This window comes from Tursiops truncatus, chromosome 3, assembly GCF_011762595.2.
Source record: "Tursiops truncatus isolate mTurTru1 chromosome 3, mTurTru1.mat.Y, whole genome shotgun sequence".
Lineage (NCBI taxonomy): Eukaryota > Metazoa > Chordata > Mammalia > Artiodactyla > Delphinidae > Tursiops > Tursiops truncatus.
Window position 1 is genome coordinate 19503230 of NC_047036.1, and position 20111 is coordinate 19523340.

The following is a 20111-nucleotide window of genomic DNA, read 5'->3' on the forward strand; positions in this document are numbered from 1 at the left end:
AGTATGTTTTTACCATTTGATCCAGATATATTAATCCCTAGTATATACCTGAGAGAAATTCTCATGAGGTTAAATTTAAGATTACTTTATTGCAGCACATTTTGCTAAAGGATTTAGCAAATCACATAGGTGGGTCACAAAAAAAGAAAAGAAAACAGTGTAGGATTGAGAGAATATTTAGAAACAGATGATTAGCTAGTAGAGTCAATATTAGAATATAATGTTAACTTTTTAAATATATGTTACAAGGATACTGTCAAATTCAAAAGATATCAGAAAAGTTGAGTGAATTTTGGGAGGATAAGAGTAAGAATAGGATTGAAGATGAAAAATAAAACAAGAGGGAGGCCTTGTATGGACTGGTGACAAGAGTAGACTATGAGTGGAAAAATTGGAATGGTATATGAGAAAATAAGCAGGTAAGAGAGGTGCATTTGAATTTGTTACATAATTTTTATGAGTTACAGTTATAAGATTTAAATCTAAATCATGAGGAATGGAGTAATTACTCTGAATGAAAGTGATTGAAATACATATACCTTGATGCATCTATAATACTAGTATCATATGTTTAATAAATAAATGTTTAAATTCTTCATACAGCATTCTAAGGAAGGAAAGACCTCCTGTTATAATAGAAATGTCATATATGTCTTGGAGAGTTGTTTAAGAAATAACTAACAATTATTATTTTTTAAACTAACACATTGTTTTAGAACAGTTTTAGATTTACAACAAAACTGAGATGGAGGTATAGAGATTTCCATATACCTTCTGCCCCATACTTGCATAGCCTCCCCATTATAAATGTCACTCACCAGAATGGTGCATTTTTTTTTACCAACGATGAACCTACACTGACACATCATAATCACCAAAGTCCACGTTTACATCAGAGTTCACTCTTGGTGTTGTACATTCTATGGGTTCGGACAAATGTATAATTATATATATCCATCATTAAAATATCATACAGAATATTTTCACTACTTTAAAAATCCTCTGTGCTCTGCCTGTTATCTCTCCCCCTTCCTGACACCTGACAACCACTGATCTTTTTACTGTCTTCATAGTTTTGCACTTTCTAAAATGTCATATAGTTGGAATCATACAGTATGTAGCAGTTTCAGATTGATTTCCTTCACTTAGTAATATGCATTTAAGGTTCTCCCATGCCTTTTTATGGCTTGGTAGCTCATTTCTTTTTAGCACTGGATATTATTCATTGTCTGGATGTATCACAGTTTATCCATTCGCCTACTGGAGGACATCTTGGTGGATTCAAAGTTTTGGCAATTATGAATAAAGCTGCTATAAACATACATGTACAGGTTTTTACATGGATATATGCTTTCATCTCATTTTGGGTAAGTAACAAGAAGCATGATTGATGGGCCCTATAGTAAGGCTATGTTTAGTTTTGTCAGAAACTGCCAAACTATCTTCCAAAATGGCTGTACCATTTTGTATTCCCACCAGCAATGTATGAGAGTTGTTGTTCCACGCTTCCACCATCATTTGGTATTTTCAGTGGTTTGAATTTTGGCCATTCTAATAGGCTAACACTTTTTTTGATGGAGAAGACTAAAACTGAATGACAAATAAGAAAAGATGACATTTAACAGATTGGCCAAAGATGAAAAGTCACCAGATAATTCTAGATATTAGAAAGAATGTGGAAGCATGGAAATTATTCCCTGCCAGGAAATTGTTATAACCATCCTGGAGAACAATTTTAAATTATCTTGTAAAATTGAAGACACATGTAAATAATTCCTGTAATGTGTATCTTTGGCATAAGCCCTAGAGAAATAATTGATAATGTGCACTAATATGCATACAAAAATGTTCTTGGGGTACTGTTTATTATGACAAATAATAGAACCAGATCAAATGTCCATTAATGGAAGAATGGATTCATATGTTGAGTTGTATTCTTAAAGTAGATTAGTATGTAACAATAAGAATGAATGTAAATACTACAGCTTTTTCCACTAACAAAAATATATCTAAAATATAATGGTGGCCTAAGAATATAAGTTGCAATATACTTGCTTTGTATATTTTTTGTGTACATATAGTATTAGGCTAATCATTGAATGTTTTAAATATACAAACCATATTTTACTATGATTTCATGCAATATAGAACATTTATATTAAAAAAAGAAAGCAAGCGGTAGTGGTTAATCAATGTATGGGAAGAAATAAAATTGGAGATGTCTGCATAGAGCACTTCAAATGTGTTGATAATGTTCTACATCTTAAACTGTGTGAGTTTTTAAAAATATTGAGAATAGGTAATAAAAAGTATGCTTCATTATAGTTAGCATATTTAGTTTTATTTCCATTAATATCGGAGAATATATTTATATGGAAATAAAACATCTTAATGGTTTGGCAGGACACCATATTGTAGATATGAAAATTAAATATGAAGTTGAAAATCAGAATTTATATTCAATTTTCCCTAAATTAAGCCTTCATATAAACCCAAACAAGTATTTTCCTCTAATGTGAATGTGCTATCAGACCTTCTAATAGCTATTGAGAGAAGGTAGCAAAACCTGTATTCCTTACGAGATGGTCTTCAATATTTTTAATTTGGGCATCATCAGAAGGAGGCATATCACTTTATCCTGTTTTTATTTTTCAGGTAACTTGGAGAAATGGCCATATTCATCCACATGGAATTTCATGACATAATTTCTTTCTTATATGATGCAAGTGAGACATGAAACATTTATGTAACATTAACTGGATACTCTATTGAAGCCATATACAAATAGAGAAGATGAAGTATATTTATCGTGCACTATGGAAACATTTTACTTAAAATTGGGTTGCAAAATTAAGTTCTGCAATGACCTAGCAAATCACTTCTCTATGGTGCCGTAGTCATTTATACACAGAATTACTGACAAGTTTTAAAACTTTTGCAACTTTCCTTATTACTTGCCTATGTAATTTGGGTAGCATTTTACACTATCTTTCCTAGCTATATAAGTTTGTAATTCAAGGCTCATCATGTCAAACTCTAAAAGCAGTCTATTAAAGATGTGAAAACACATTAAAAAAATATTCCATGTTAGGTATGAAGATAAAAGGCCCTCACATTGTTGGTAAACAATTCTCCATGGTCTTTTGTGCTTCTGCATGTCTTGTGAGCAGAATCAGCATCCACCTTTGGTCTGAACTGTCATTTCAAAGATGTGTTCACAGTGAATAGCCTTGAAAGATAGATATAATGTCTCCCAATGGAGCAAGTAACAGGTTTGTTTACTGTCAAAACAAATAAACATAATGTCTCTTTAGGAGCAAAATTCAGACAGGCTAACACCCTATGGATGGTTAATTTTATGTGTCAACTTGACTGGGCCATAGGGTGCCAAGGTATTTGGTCAAGATTATTCTGGATGTGTCTGTGAGTATGTTTGTGGGTGAGATCAACATTTCAATCAGCAGATTGCCCCCCTTAAGGTCAACTACCCTCATCCAATCAGCTGAAGGCCTGATTAGAGCAAAAAGACTAACTCTTCTAAAATTAAGAGTGAATTCCTCCGGTCTGGAAGCCTTCAAACTGGGACATTGGTGTTTTCCTGTCTTTAGACTTGAACTGAAACCTTGGCTCCTCTTGGGTCTTGAGCCTGCCTGCTTTCAGACTGGAACTGCACCATCAGATCTCCTGGTTCCCTAGCTTGCCTCTGTAATCATGTGATCCAATTCACTATAATAAATCATGAACCTCTCTCCTTCTCTCTCTCTCCTCTATTATAATAAATCATAAACCTCTCTCCTTCTCTCTCTCTCTCTCTCTCCATACATATGTGTGTGTATGTAATCTCTTATTGGTTATGTTTCTCCAGAGAATCCTGAAGAATACACAGTTCATTATAAAATATTCATGTTCCCTAAACTTGGGATTTCTCTCCTGAAATTCTCTTCACCGTGTGTACAGGTATCATTTGATACTTTTCACGTCTCCCTCAGAGAAATGGAGCTTGAGGAACTAGTAGGAATGCTGATACTGCGTCTACTGCTATGGCAGTGAATAATAAAGTCATCTGTTTCTGACCTAGGAGTCCCATGTCTTCTGTCAGCATTCATGGTATTGTAGAAAGCTAACTTGTTAGTTTGTGGGTAGGGAAAAATATCTCCATCCTTTCATAACCCTTGAAAAAATTTTACTTAGGATGTCTACTTCCATAATAACATTAAGAAAAATAAACTACAGTACCCATTCCTAGTTTATGTACATATGTGCAATACATCATCATTATTATGCAACCAAGAGTTTTACATTTAAATGTGTTGATTTTATTCTATGTATCATATTTATAACTTCCATATTACAAGATCATGCAACCTATATTGATGGCAAAAGACAAATGTACTTATATCTCCATTTTTCATTGGCCAGTAATTCAATTTGAGAAAATTTGTCCTCTAAGCTACTTTCTTTTCTTTTCTATGTCATTAATCATTATGCTTCACCTCTGGGTACAAGGCTATGTGAGACTGTAATAGTCACAATTCCTGCTGTCATACCTGAGGGGCAGTTGCCGTGGGCAGAAAGCAAGAGGGAAACAGGGCATCTAAAACATGTTAGTGTTCCACACTGTTTAGTAGCAGTCCTGCAAGCAATCGACAAGATACTTGCTAACGAGGATACTTATCTTTTTTTTAACTTTATTTTAATATAACTTTCTGGTACAGGTTTAGATTTATGGAATTATTGCAAAGATAGTATGGATAATTCCTGCATAATCAACACCCAGTTTGCCCCTTATAATTATTTAAATAATTATGGTAACTATCCATAATTAATGAAATATTGCTACATTACTATTAACTAAAGTCTATACTTTATTCAAATTTCCTCCGCTTTTCCTTCTTTTTTTTTTGCGGTACGCGGTCCTCTCACTGTTGTGGCCTCTCCCGTTGCGGAGCACAGGCTCTGGACGCGCAGGCTCAGCGGCCATGGCTCACGGGCCCAGCCACTCCGCGGCATGTGGGATCTTCCCGGACCGGGGCACGAACCCGTGTCCCCTGCACCGGCAGGCAGACTCTCAACCACTGCGCCAGGGAAGCCCTTTTCCTTCGTTTTTTTCGTTTTCTTTTCGTTGTTGTTGCTTTAGGATCCCAATCAGGATACCACATCACAATATTTAATAGTCATGTGTTCTTAGTCTCCTCTTGTTTGTGAAAATTTCTCAGATTTTTCTTATTTTTGATAACCTGGATGACTAGTAGGTTACTGGTACAATGTTCCCGAATTGGGATTTGTCTGTTTTACTCATGATTAAACTGTATGTAGTAAGTTTATGAATGGCCACTTGAAGATATCATTTCATAACCACTGGAATCTGTAAATGTTACCTTATAAAGAAAAAGATCCTTACAGACATGACTATGGGGAGATTATCCTGAATCTCTTTTATAATAAGAAACACTCACCAAAATACATTAATAAACAGAATGATCAGATTATGAATATTATATATAGTGGACTAATTTTTTTAAAAGGTAGATGCTTGTAATATTTGAGAAAAAAGAAAATAATAAATATCAAATACATGAGAGTGAGTGGGAAGAAAAGAAGAGGAAGTGGAGATGGTAGGGAAATAACTTTGTTTATTCTCCTTTTCATGTTGTAATATAAATTATGTTTGTATTCAGGAAAACATATTTTATATTTCAGAACGACACTCACAATAAACAGGTAGTTAAACAACAATGATAAATAGTTATTGTGCTATACTATGAGCTATGTATCACTCTAGATGTTTTGGGCACAATGATAAAGAAATGAGGAGAAGGAAGGTCTTTTGGAACCAAGTCTTTATTATAATTAATTTATGGTTTCTTCTTGCTCATGACAACTTTTCTATAAATATTTGTTAATCTGTTTTTCTATCTCTTATTACAGAGTTGGTTAAAATAAAAGACGCCACCTTCAAATTAGTTATTCAATATGATGAAATGTGTTGGGAGGCTGGGCTTAGTGACTACCTATGTGTGTTATTTGTTGTCATTCTTCATTAATCTAAATAAAACAAGAATTGCTATTTTTGATTTTTATCCAAGAGATTGTTCTCTTTTTTCCCCGTTTATAGCTCAGCTTTTCAAGTTCGCATTGACAGGAAACAGAAATCTTTCTCACTGACACATCATGCACCTGACAAAATTCAATGGAGAGTAATGACCCTTAATTTTAATGAGTGGCTTTCTACTTTCCATGGACCGCTTATAAATCATGAATTAAAAGCTACAAGACAACACAAGAAACATAACAAGCATTCCATTTGACTACTGAAATCTGAAGTGAATTTTAAAAAAATCTACTGGGAAAAGACATGCTGCAAAGACATTAAAAACTGCAATTTTGAGTAGATATTTTCACACAAAGGTATTATGATACAAATTATAAAGTTATTAATATTGAAATACCTTTATTTTGTTGAACTCAGAATACATAATCTAAGTCAGTCTTTAATTAATTTTATAAAAAATGCACTAATTCAAAGTATTTATGGCATGGTCTTAGAGAAATTAAGGAATGTTTCTCTAACTTGCAAGTAGCTTTAGGATTACTAGAGCGTGATAATTCACAATATTCTTCAGTTGCAACCTTTAAATGGGCTATGAGGATGTGAGAAAAGCACCTGTATCCTTGGCTTTAATAATTAATTTTCTTCTACGTTTGATTTTTCAATCAGAAAAGTATACTGGTGTTGAGATATAGGTGTGGTAATATTTTATAAATAAATAAGCTTCCATGAGAAAAAATGGATGTGGTAGAGAAGGGCCAAAGATCTGTGCCCTAAATTATGACCCAGCTGTCAGATAAGACACCAGCCTCCACTGAAGATATGCTCGTTGATTTGGGGAGATTTGGAGTAAAGGAGTAACCATCATGTTAATTAGACAAACAAATGAACTTTACATATAAAATATTTACAAACAAGTAAGCATAAAAGAAATGCCTTTATCTTATTTTGCTGCCAGTATGTGTGTATATTTATTAAAAATTATTTTTATCTTTCGGCATGTCAATAGGGGAATATACATATCTATAATTATAGATCATACTTTAAAGTCGTAGTTGCCAATTGTGAGATGAGTGATATCTGCAGCAAGTCATAATCCATAAATTTTCCAAGAAGTTAAAAAGAGTTTTAGAGTAGAGTGGACTCAAATTCAATCTAACTGTAAATGCAAACTCTATGCCATTTGAGTGAGAACTTGCATATAAGGTGTCATTTTAAGGACTGTTGGTGAAACAAAAAATAAAGGAAACATTTTCTTTATTAACATATTATTTAGTAGAATAAATAATATATTTAAATAAACAGTAATTAAATCTTATAGTTTGTCGAATGAATAGTAAGCAAGCTTTTACTCTTATAATTGCTACTACCTTATATATGAGGTTCAAGTTCTAAAGATTCAAAGATTTTTAACTCAAATTTCAGTAAATTTTGTAAGTATCTTGCTGCAGTTTTAAGGAATTTGTGCAATAATGATGTGGCAGACTTACTTTGCATATTGCTTTTATGTAATTTTGTTTTATATAAGAGTAAGCTTCTGCTGGCTCAGTTCTCCTGTAACCCACTGGAAGTACTCAATGAGTTGACTTAAACATCTGGTTTTCCTCATCTCCACTTTCTCTGTGTCCTAGGACTATTCCTCTTGCAAAATTAAGGCAGATTAATGCCCTTAGCGTACTCCACTGGGAGAGGGGGGATGGACAAGTCAGGGAAGAGAAATTCAAGACCATTCTTTTCATCTATTTCCTAACAGTGGCCTCAGATGACCAAAGATTATATAAAGATATTAAATATTCTTCAAGTCATCACCATCTAAACCTCTCCTTCTCAGCCAAAGCTGGAACTTGATTTTAAAAAGGAGGAAAAAATATTTCTCCCAGACCGAAATATCAAAAGGCTTAAATTGCAAATGCCATATTGTGGAGCATGTTGAATAAATTGAGGAAATAAATTATTACTGCCCTAACTAAGGTATGTATGAAGGCACTAAAGTATGTGTAAGTAAGGATGAAGTTGGGTGGTAATATCAAACCACATGAAGTAGAGGAATTAGCAGAATTTGGATACCAATTAGCTGTGGAAATTAAGCGAGAAAATGTAATCAAGTACAATTTATATTTCCATCCTGGTTAATCACTTAGACAATATATTTGTAGAAACAGAATTTTAGAAAGGAGAAGGTATGCAAATAGAATTTGTTTAAAAGACTTGTATATAATGCCTAGAAAATAGTTGCACATAGAGGGAGACTGATGTCATTTACGTATTTATTAATTTAGTAATTTAGTCAAACATTTCCTAAATATTTATCACATGCCTACTATATACCAGCCACACAATTTCATTTGGGGAATAAGTGAAAAACTGTGTCACAGGCTCTCTTCTATTTACATTGTTTGTACCCTACTCAAGGAGACCAATAGTAATCAACTCATCACCTTGAGAAATTTGTGTGAAATGCTATGAAGGGAGAGTGTACACTGCACTGAAGTTTATGACTGAGGTAACCTGAGCTAGTGTGGAGGGGGCAAGAGTACAGGAAGACTTTCCAGAAGAAGTGAACCGTTTGAACCAGTACTTGGATGAGGACAATAGCCTACTGGGTGTAAATGCCTTGTGGGGAGGGAGAGAGGAGGTACAAAGCCTTCCAAAAGAGAGAGCATTTGCAATTATCTGTGCCTAGAAAAAAAAAAATAGGGGTCATCTGAGAAATTAAAAGAAGGCCGAAAACGAGGGGTGATATAGAAAGAGACAAAAATAGACAAGCAAGGAAGGCTTGTGTGTATATGTTGGCCCCAGTCTCACTCAGTTGTATTACAACTTGTTCTTTTGATGAAGAGAGTAATACTCATAACCACAGATTATAAATGTCAGAAACTGTAAACTTGGAATGTCCATGAGGGTATAAACTCATCATTTGTAATCAAGTTTTTACAGAGGAAAACTCTGGAGAACTCCCTTCCTCATGTTCTAATAATGCTTTACTCTTGCTGTTTAAAATCATACCTATGACTCTTTAAAAGATGTCCTAAAATTATAAATTCTCTTTCTAATTCAACCAAAAATGAATGAAGATTTGAGTGAATGATGGGTGAAAGGGGTAGAGATAGTTAATACAACTAAAGGATGATTTTAATCGACATGTTCAGTAAGTTCACTTATTTAAATTAAAACCTCACATCTGTAAAGGGACACTATAGATTATTTAGTGTCTATTACTTAAAACAATTACCTATGAAACATTTCTCAAGTAGTATATTTTTATTAAAAAAATTGTCAGAGTGAGCACTGCATACCTGCCTTAGATATGATATAATCATTTGCCTTTTTCATAATAATATTTTATACTCCTTTTATCATCTAACCACCTTCTACAGAAAGAATGACATATGTCTCTACTTTGACTAATAGCATTATTACTCACCCAAAATTGTCTGTCTAGTATTAAACTTTTAGAGGAATACACATACATGGCTTATCAATTGACAATTTTATAAAAGGGATTTTCAAGTTTACTTAACTTAAAACCACTCTCATTTTAAAAGTGAGCAAAGGGAAATCAAGCAAGACTAAATTATTTTCCTTGGCTTCTTATTCACAGAGCTAATATGTACACAGAATGAATTCCAAGTCTAATTCTCCTTTCTCATATTCATTTTCCTTCACTTGGTCAAAAATATTTACTGAGTGGTTTCTATATGCCAGGGACAGTCACTTGTGGGAACACACAGTAAACAATTCACTTGTTCATTATTCTTCTGTTCTGAGGGAGGTAGAGAACTCATCAATAAATCAATTATTTCACGTAGTGACAAATTCTATGAGGAAAAGTTAGTCACACTAATGTGAAAGAAGGTAATGAGGAGTCTGGGTTGAGGGACCTACTTTCAAATGGGAGTCAGGAGAGGCCTCTCCTGTGATCATACGAGTTGAGATCAAGTGCGGAGAAGCAACCACCCTTGTGAAGATTTCGGAAAGATTGTTTCATGCAGATGCAACAGGGGGTACGAACACCCCCTGTTGAAGGAATGCAAGCTGAGTGAATGTTACTAGAGCGTTGTGAGCAAGTATGTGGAGGGTAATGAGGAATCTGTGTATGTGTGCCTCCCCGAGGAGTGTGGACCTCATTGAAGTAGTCACATTTCAGAAATGATTATAGGATTACAAAAGTGAAAAACAGGAGGAACAATTAGAAAGCTATTATGCTTTCCCTAAAGAGACAATAAACTGCTCCTTTAGAAATGTAAACTACTGTAAAATCTAAAGAATACAAAATAGACAAAGATAAGAATATTGTCTCAAAAAAGATTGTCTTAAGTTGCATGTTACTAAGTACTAGGTTTTGGGTATCTCTGAACAACTTGTGGCAAGTAAATAAAAGCAAGAATTTATTCTAGTTTACAAAACAAAGATACTTAATACTGGTATTTAATTAATGAAGAGGATATGTATGCTCAGAACATATTTCTATCTTTTTAAAAGAAAATAAAATGAATTTAAATATTATACATCATAACTCATTTTTAAATTCAAGCTGTATTTCAGGTATCACTAATATAATTTGGGATTATTACTTATTTTGCAAACCTAACTTTTATCTTTAGAATACTAAACATTTAGCATTGTGTTACATTCAGAGATGTTGGTAAATAGCATTTGCAAAATGCAATGTAGGCTATTAGGCCGGCTAAACTCTGATATATAAATATATATAAAATTTACTTCTAGCATCATGGATCACTGTGCTTCATAAGTTATATTATTTTATATCATGGTTAGTATGCCCTGCATTAATATAATTATTACACCACACTTTATGAATTACTCACAGTTTATAGGTACGTATATGAAACTTATTTGGATATTTGGTCTCTTTTTGCGTGTTTTAAATAATTAAAGTCTGAGCTTAAGCATCTTATGGGTCATAACTTTGTCACATACTGTAGTTTTAGTATAGTTTTAAATACTGTTGAAACTGCTGAAATGCAATCCATGAAAAATAGAGAATTTATTGGTTCATGTGAATTATTTTAAACCCATCTCATTTTTAAATATATTGTTTATCCTTTTTGAGTAACACTGCTCTTAACTTTAAATTTTTACAGGTTATAGTGTACATTATGTAATAAAAGTTCAAAGCTTCAAATAATTACCAAAGCAGAAACTCCTTTTTAATTTCAGAAAATAAATTCAGTTATGAACACTTACTACTTAGGAATAAGTTTAAATTACTGTTTAATTCTGATAATAAATATAATTTATTTATTGTAACTCATGAAAGAAACTGGTTAAATCTGTGTTTATTCTTCTTAACTAATAATATTGGGTACACAGATTTTCAGCTACTCTAAAAGCTTTCATCTATAGGTGTCGAAACCCAGAGTTCTAAATTTCATGTATTTCATTTATTTAAAAGTCAAAAGGAAGTTCAATTAATAGCCTCTCAAATTTTTCCATAATTTAACCCATGATTTTCCTCTGTTCAGCTACATTTAGAAAAGTAGTTCCAAAGTGAAAGTTGTTGATTTCTTCTAATATGGTCCAAACTAAATTATTATATAAGATATAATATAAATATCATGAACTAACTTACATTTAATATAAAATATCACTTTATAGTCCTAAAACTGATTTAAAATTTAATTTTATCTTTTAAAAAACTTATCAATGGGTGTGGGAGAGAACCAGTTAGATAACTAGAATCATGTCATCAAATCACAAAGAATTCTGAATGTATTAGTTCTATCATATGTAGACACACTGATTATCACAATCAAATTGAAAGAGTAACTTTTCACGACTATGAATGCAACATAAAGAGTGTTACATGTTGCATATTCTTTCCGGTAAAGTATTATAAGAATTATAACATTTTTTTCCTTTTATTTCTACACCTGCTGCTCATGTAGCAAGTACTCTTCTACAACAAGGCAGTTTTAAATTGATTAGGGACTTTCTGTGCAGTGAGTAAGTTAGGTCATTTTAGAGAAATAACAGTGATAAATAGAAAGCATCTCCTCAGTGAACCATTTAAGTGCTGTGCTGCTGTGTTTCTGCCTCATTCAACATGAAGGTTACAGGGGACCTGGTGTCAGTTTATACTTAGTCATGGAAAATGACTTTCTTCTTTTTCTTAAAAAGCTGTCTGTGACAAATAAAGAAAGCAAATAATTTTCCATTAAAATATATTTGATGATGACCCTATAGTTACTATCACTGCATATAAGTAGACTTGCCATTTTTATTCCTTTAAATCATAGAGTACCTTCATATTAATAGTGCAGCTCACTTTCCCCAATATTCTTTTTTATCTCCAAAAGCAAAGTCCTTCATGTTATCTAACCTTTGCATTAACCCAGACTATCTCATGGTATATCACTTTCTCTTAAAGTGGTAGGATATACCCCTCCAAAATGGCATTTTCATATTTATTGTGATAACAACCAAGTATGAAATCTCTTCATTTAGCCACATGGTAATGTACAGAATCCTCATTTATCATTTATATTTTCCCTCTCCTCTTGTTTCAAATTGATCTTTTAATGTTCACATGTACTGTAGAATACTTTTCAGCCATTCTATTTCAGGCTGACTGTGATTAGGCACACTACTTTTAAATTTATACTGACCAGAGGTTAATTATAATATCAAAGTTCATTAAAATTGCATCAGTTCAAATCACAGATGCAATTTAAAAGAGCAAATATTTTCTACAGAAATTTAGATGGTATTTTGTTGAGAGGTGAGAAAAACAATGGGATGGGATTGAGATTTTGAATCTGAAACTCTAATTCTATAATGTATATACTCTTAAAGTAATTATTGTTACTAAAGGCTGCAATAAGCATAAGGTCATACTGGAATAAAATGTGTCCTTTCCCAGAGTCATTGACAACAGAATGGAGATTCTGTGATAGGGTAAAAAACCTTTGGGAAAGTGATCAAACTGGTTACAAGTGTTGGTCAAAGAACAACTGAAGAGGCAATAGCAAATTCCAGTATATGGAACAAGTGACTGTAAGATGAAAATCAAGGAAGACAACATAAATGCTTCATAAAGAAAAAAAAGTTATTCAGAATGTGTATGTTGTCTAATAAAATAAAATGGTGTTATGTTGAAGAATACGGTATCACAATGGTTTTAAAAAAAACCTTTCATGAATACATTTATAATACCAATACAAAAACATTTAATGTGGTATTTCTGTATATTTTTCTCATATTACCACACAAAAAAGAAACCACAGAAAAAAGTTAAATCTATAAATTAGACAGAGTAGACAGATAGTATTAGCTGACAATGTGCCAAATAAAATATTATTATTATTATTATTATTATTTTTTTTTTTTTGCGATACTGGGGTCTCTCACTGTTGTGGTCTCTCCCTTTGCGGAGCACAGGCTCCGGACGCGCAGGCTCAGCGGCCATGGCTCACGGGCCCAGCCGCTCCGCGCCTTGTGGGATCCTCCCAGACCGCGGCACGAACCCGCATCTCCTGCATTGGCAGGCGGACTCAACCACTGCGCCCCCAGGGAAGCCCTATTATTATTTTTTAATATATGTATATCTACCATTGTCACTCTTCTACCAGTGTAAGGTTATCACACTGTTACATATCAAGAATGAGAAGTCATTCTTGATTACTGGTAAAGCAGATTGTTTTTTCTCAAGTAAGTTCATAAGTAATTTTTCAGTAATACAGTAATGTTTAATAACTTTCAAATATATAAATTTAATGTATTAAATATATAACATCAATTTCTGGGATTCATGTCATTTATATTTCTGCCAAAGGGTCTTAGTACTTCTTTATTTTGAAGGGTAAGGCAGTTATATTAATAGGCTTCATATTTATATTTTGTAATTTATTTTCTGTTGTTTACACGTCTTGTTCATTGAGAGCAGAGACTTTCAAAAGTGAAGACGGCATGAAGAAAAAATTTCATTGGAATTACAATAATATTGAAAATATATTTATGTTTGATTAAAATAACAAAACAATTTTATTTTTAATATAATTTCTATTATTCAGATAATTAGTTTAATTTTAGGGAAAAACAACTAAGTGAAGAAAATATCATCCATAAAGCCATTAATCAGCAAAAAATTCTATTATCTTATTGTATAATTTTAAACTTCTCTATACAATTATTATATTGGTTTTCAATTGCTACATAACAAGTCACCTCAACTTTAGTGGCTTAAAACAACAAACATTTACTATCTCACAGTTCCTGAGTCAGGAATCCAGGGGTAGCTATGCTGGGCATTTGTGGTTCAGAATCTCCAAGGAGGGTACTATCTAAGTGTCAAGTGGGATTATAGTTGTCTCAAGGCTCAGCTGGGGATGGGAGGTTATATTAAACATTGTTGACTTTTATTTCAGCTCTGATTTTACTTGGAATTATTTCTATGACACTTGCTATTCTGATTTATAGTATTATCATATATATATATGAATCACTTATTTCTGTATTTGTAAGTAAATATTGGGCATGTAATCAATGTTTATTTAATAAATTGCACATGTTGGTAACAAAATATTTGATGAATGAATGCTCAGTTGGCATACAATACATTTCTCTCTCTCTCTCTCATTTAAACGATTACATACTACCGTGTATAAAATAGATAACCAACAAGCACCTACAGCACAGCACAGGGAACTATACTCAATATTTTTTAATAACCTATAAGGAAAAGATCTGAAAAAAATAGATATACATGTATGTATAACTGAATCACTTTGCTGTACACCTGAAACTAACACAACATTGTAAATCAACTATACTCCAATAAAAATAAATTAATGATTTAAAAAAAAGATTACAGATGTATATACCATTGATCTCCAGTTAAAGGGAGAGTGCTTTCTTTCCCATTATTCATTACCCAAAGCCTTTAATGTAATTGATATACTCAATCTATCCAAACTAAGAATAGTTTAGGATGCCACTAGTTTTTATGTGAACAAATATTTGAGTGTCTTCATTAGGCTGTATTCTAGAAACTGGTGTACACCCAATCACAAGCTATTCCCATGTCACTTATATTCTAATATGGAGATATATAGTTTACATGAAAATATATTTTAAGATATTTTAAACTAATGGTATGTGCTAAAATTTGTAAAGAGTTCTGTAGTGGAAAATGACTGGGGCTTCTATTTTAAATTGTATTACAGGAAGTCATATTTGAAGGAAACTCTTTGTGTTAAGATTTATTTATTTTTCAGTTTAATCTAATGTATGTTGTCATAATGACAACCCAAAACCTCAGAGGCTTAGAACAATAGTTAATATATTCTTCATATTACATTGTTATAGAGTTTTAATGAAAACGCAATCAAAATCTCAGCAGATATTAAAAAAAAATTATCGGCAAGTTGATTCTTGTATTATATGGCAATGCAGAGGGCTTACAATTGTCAAAACAAAAGTGAAAAAGAACAAAAGTAAAGGATTCAAACTGACTGTAAAATGATTTTGAAAAGCTACAATAATTAATACAGTGCTGAATTGACATAAATATAGACAAAACGATCATTCATACAGAAGAAAGAATACAGAAAGATGAACACCCAAGTTTGGAAATAGAATGACATAAACTGATTTTCAACAATAGGTGCCAAGGCAATTCTATGGGAAAGAGAAGAAAAAGTCTTTCATCAAATGGAACGGAAAAACGTATGAAAAATATATGAATAAAAGAAAATTAATCACACCCTTTTCTCACAATCCCTACCATACAAGATATTAATAGCAGATAGATTTTAGATCTAAAAAAAATTACTATATATTTCTTCTAAAAGAAAAATTAAGACAGTTTTACAACCTTCAAATAAACTAGATTTTTACAAAGGAGTCAATCTTTAACTTTTTTGAAGCTTCATCAAGACTTGAAACTTCTGCTTGCTTAACTCAATAGAAGTAGATTTAAAAAAATAAAAGGAAGAATAAACAACACTATATCATTGTTGCGTCAAACACAGTGCTTAGCACTAGAGTACAAAGAAAAAATAAGACAATGCATATGGAGAGTAAGCATATACTCTATGAATACATAGCATAGTGGTGGCAAAGTGTCCCAGTACTGTGTAATGAGGGCTCAAATAAAGGCACAACACATTTACTATAGAATTAAAGGAAAAAGAGGCCTGAACTTTTGAAGGACGGATAAAGGAAAATGAGTATTTCATAGTATTAATGTTCTTCAAGCCTCCAAATATTTTAGACCTAATAACATGTTTGATTCCCTTTTTAAAATGTTTTTTATCATGTAGAAAGCCATCTACTGGATATAAAGGATATGGTTAGATATTTGATTCAGTCTGTCATGTTTCTCTTTATAAAAATGAACAGTTAAATAAGACACTTTTGAATTAGCATGTATTGCAGATTCATAATGCCATTTTAACACATATTACTATACCTTGAATACATTTATGACTGAATTTGAAGTATATATTTGAACAGCTGTTAGTTGAAATAAAAGGACTTTTTTTTTTAACCAGATGTCAATTTTATGTAATTTTTAAAATGCTTGCAGCATTTCTGTTTAAGAAAAAGGAAAATTGCTTAAAACCATATGAGCAGGGGGATATACCTTGTATATATTTTTTTCATCAAGCTCAACAACTTTAGTAAAATGTCTTTAAAATAAATTTAAGGTAAAAATAGGAGGAATATTTAAGGAAAAAATGCAAAAGATAATAGAAATGACTATGGTGAATGATGATTACTTTCTCATTTGAGCCACAAAGCACACACAAAGGCACTCATAAAACACCTGACTTTCTGCTTCTCATAACTGTTAATTATTTACGTACAGTGGTCCCCCCTTATTCGCAGGAAGTATGTTCCAAGTGGATGCCTAAAACCAGGGATAGTACTGAACCCTATCTATACTATTGCTTTTTCCTATACATACATACTGGTTCCTCCTCAAGGAATACACACACACACACACACACACACACACACACACACACACACACATATAACAGTATCTTTGAGTTCTTCTGTAGGAGCTAAGGCCCCCCCCAGGTGGAGGATGGTAACTTCAGGCTAAGCACAAGATTGCTGGAATGCTGCCCTTTTACCTCGTTATCAATCAATCAGAAGAAAGTCTGCACACAGTACAAGATAATGAAGACCCTGAACCCCTCCCCAAACGATTCTCACTTTAAAAACTTTCATGGTCAAGTAGAATCTTTGGAGTTGGTTTTTAGACATGAGTCCAGCTTCTCCCCAGTTTGCTGGCCTCCTTAATAAAGCAAGCTTTCCATTCCAATCAACACTTGTATCTCAACTATTGGCTTTCCAGCAGTGAGCAGCCAAACCTGAATTCAGTAACATTGGTCTGGAAAGTGGTTTTCTTCCTTTTTTTTTTAATTTTCAAATTTTCAAAAAACATTTTATTTATTTATTTATTTTTGGCTGTATCGAGTCTTCGTTGCTGTACATGGACTTTCTCTAGTTGTGGCAAGTGGGGCTACTCTTCGTTGTGGTGTGTGGTCGTCTCATTGTGGTGGCTTCTCCTGTTGAGGAGCACAGGCTCAGGCACGTGGGCTTCAGTAGTTGTAGCATGTGGGCTTCAGTAGTTGTGGCTCACAGGCTTTAGAGCGCAGGCTCAGTAGTTGTGGTGCACGGGATTGGTTGCTCCACAGCATATGGGATCTTCCCGGACCAGGGATCAAATCTGTGTCCCCTGCATTGACAGGGGGATTCTTAACCACTTCTCCACCAGGGAAGTCCCAAGTGGTCTATCTTGGTGAATATTCCATGTGAGCTTGAGAAGAATGTTTATTCAGCTGCTGTCTATAGATGACAATTCTATCCAGTTGATTGGTGGTGGTGTTGAGTTCAAATGTATCCTTACTGATTTTCTGCCTGCTGGATCTGAACCTTTCTGATAGAGGGAGGTTGAAATCTCCAACTATGTTTCCTTGCAATTCTATCAGATTTTGCCTCACATATTTTGATGCTCTGTTCTTAGGCTCATACACATCAAGAATCATTATGTCTTCTTAGAGAATTAACCCCTTTACTGTTATGTATGTTACTTTATCCATGATAACCTTCCTTACATTGAAGTCTGCTCTGAAATTAATATAGCTACTTCCAAGTTCTTTTAATTAGTGTTAACATGGTACATATTTCTCTATCCTAATACCCATAACCTATTTGTCTTTATATTTAAAGTGGGTTTCTTGTAGACAACAGGTAGGTGGATCTTTTTTGATTCACTCTGACAATCTCTCTTTATTTCATGCACTTAAATCATTGATATTCACAGTGATTATTGATAGAGTTGGTTGAATATTTACCATATCTTTTACAAGGTTGCCCTTCTTCTTTGTTCCTATTTTTGTAAACTTTCTTTTTCTGCCTATTTTGTTTTTAATTGTGTGTTATATACTTCCTTTTCTTTCCTTTCTTAGTATATTAGTTATACTTTTTAATTTTTTTAAACTTTTTTAGTGGTTATTTTAGGATTTGCAATATATGTTTACAACTAACCCATGGCTACTTTAAAATAACACTATACCTCTTCATGAGTACTGTAAGTACCTTTCAATAACAGAATAAATCCTAAGTCCTTCCTCTCATCCATTTTATCATTACTGTCATTCATTTCACTTATACATAAGGATATATATCTGATCTATAAATAAGCATACATAATCAGTTGTATTGTTGCTATTATCATTTTGAACAAACTTACCTAAGAAATTATACTTGTCTATTAAATTAAGAAAAAAAGTTTTCTTTTTACCTTCACTCATATTTTCTATGCTCTTCATTTCTTTATGTATGGCTGAGTTTCTGACCTAGCTCATTTTCCTTCTCTCTAAAGAACTTCTTTTAACATTTCTTGCTAAACAGGTCTACCGGCAAAAAATTTCCTCAATTTCTGTTTGTCTGGGAAATTGTTTCCCCTCAAAGATAATTTTGCAGGATACAGAGTTCTAGGTTGATAGTTTTTTGCTTGTTTTATCAACATTTCAAATATTTCACTTCACTCACATCATTCTTTCATGGTTTCCAAGAAGTCAGAAGTGATTCTTATTATTGCTCATCTATAGATAAGCTGTTTTGTTTTTCTTTTTTTTTTTTTCACTCTGGATTCTTTCAGAATTATTTCTTTATTTTTGATTTTCTGTATTTTGAAAATGATATGCCTAGGTGCAGTTTTCAATTTTTCTTTTTCTTTTTATCTTTATCCAGCTTGGTGTTCTCTGAGATTCCTGGATTTGTAGTTTGGTATCTGACATTAATTTCAGGAAATTCTCATTCATTATTGCTTCAAATATTTTTTCTCTTCCTTTTGCTTTTTCTTCTCTTCTGGTATTCCCATTATGCATTTGTTAGAACTTCTGTAATTATCCCACATTCCTTGGATAATCTGTTCTTCTCTCCTACCTTTTTTCAGGCTTTGGTCTGTTTGCTTTTCAGTTTTAGAGTTTTCCATTGAAACATCCATAAGCTCAGAGATTATTTCTTCATCTGTGTTTAGTGTGCTAATATGCCCACCAAAGTAATTCTTTATTTCTGTTCTTGTGTTTTTTATTTCTAGCATTTCTCTTTGGAACTTTCTCAGGATTCCTTCCCCATGCTTGTATTGCCTGTCTGTCTTGCATGCTGTCTACTTTATCTATTAGGACACATAGCATATTAATCACAGTTGTATTAAATTCCTGATCTGATAATGCCAACATTCCTTCTATGTCTGGTTCTGATGTTTGCTGTGTCTCTTCAAATGGCATGTATATTTTTTGTTTGTTTGGTTGGTTTTGCCTTTTGGTACACTTTGTAAATTATTCTTGTAAATAATTATTGTAAATTATTCTTTGTAAACTATTCGTTTTCAATTAGCCAGACATGATGTACTGGGTAAAAAGAACTGTTGTAAATAGACCTTTAGTTATGTGGTGTGACATGTGGGGTGAGAGGAAGCATATGATTAAGTCTCAGTTTTCAGTGACCCTATGCCTCTGGACTGCGAAATTTCAATGTTTCTCATTTTTTCTCCACTTAGGTAGAAGAGGATGGCTAGAGC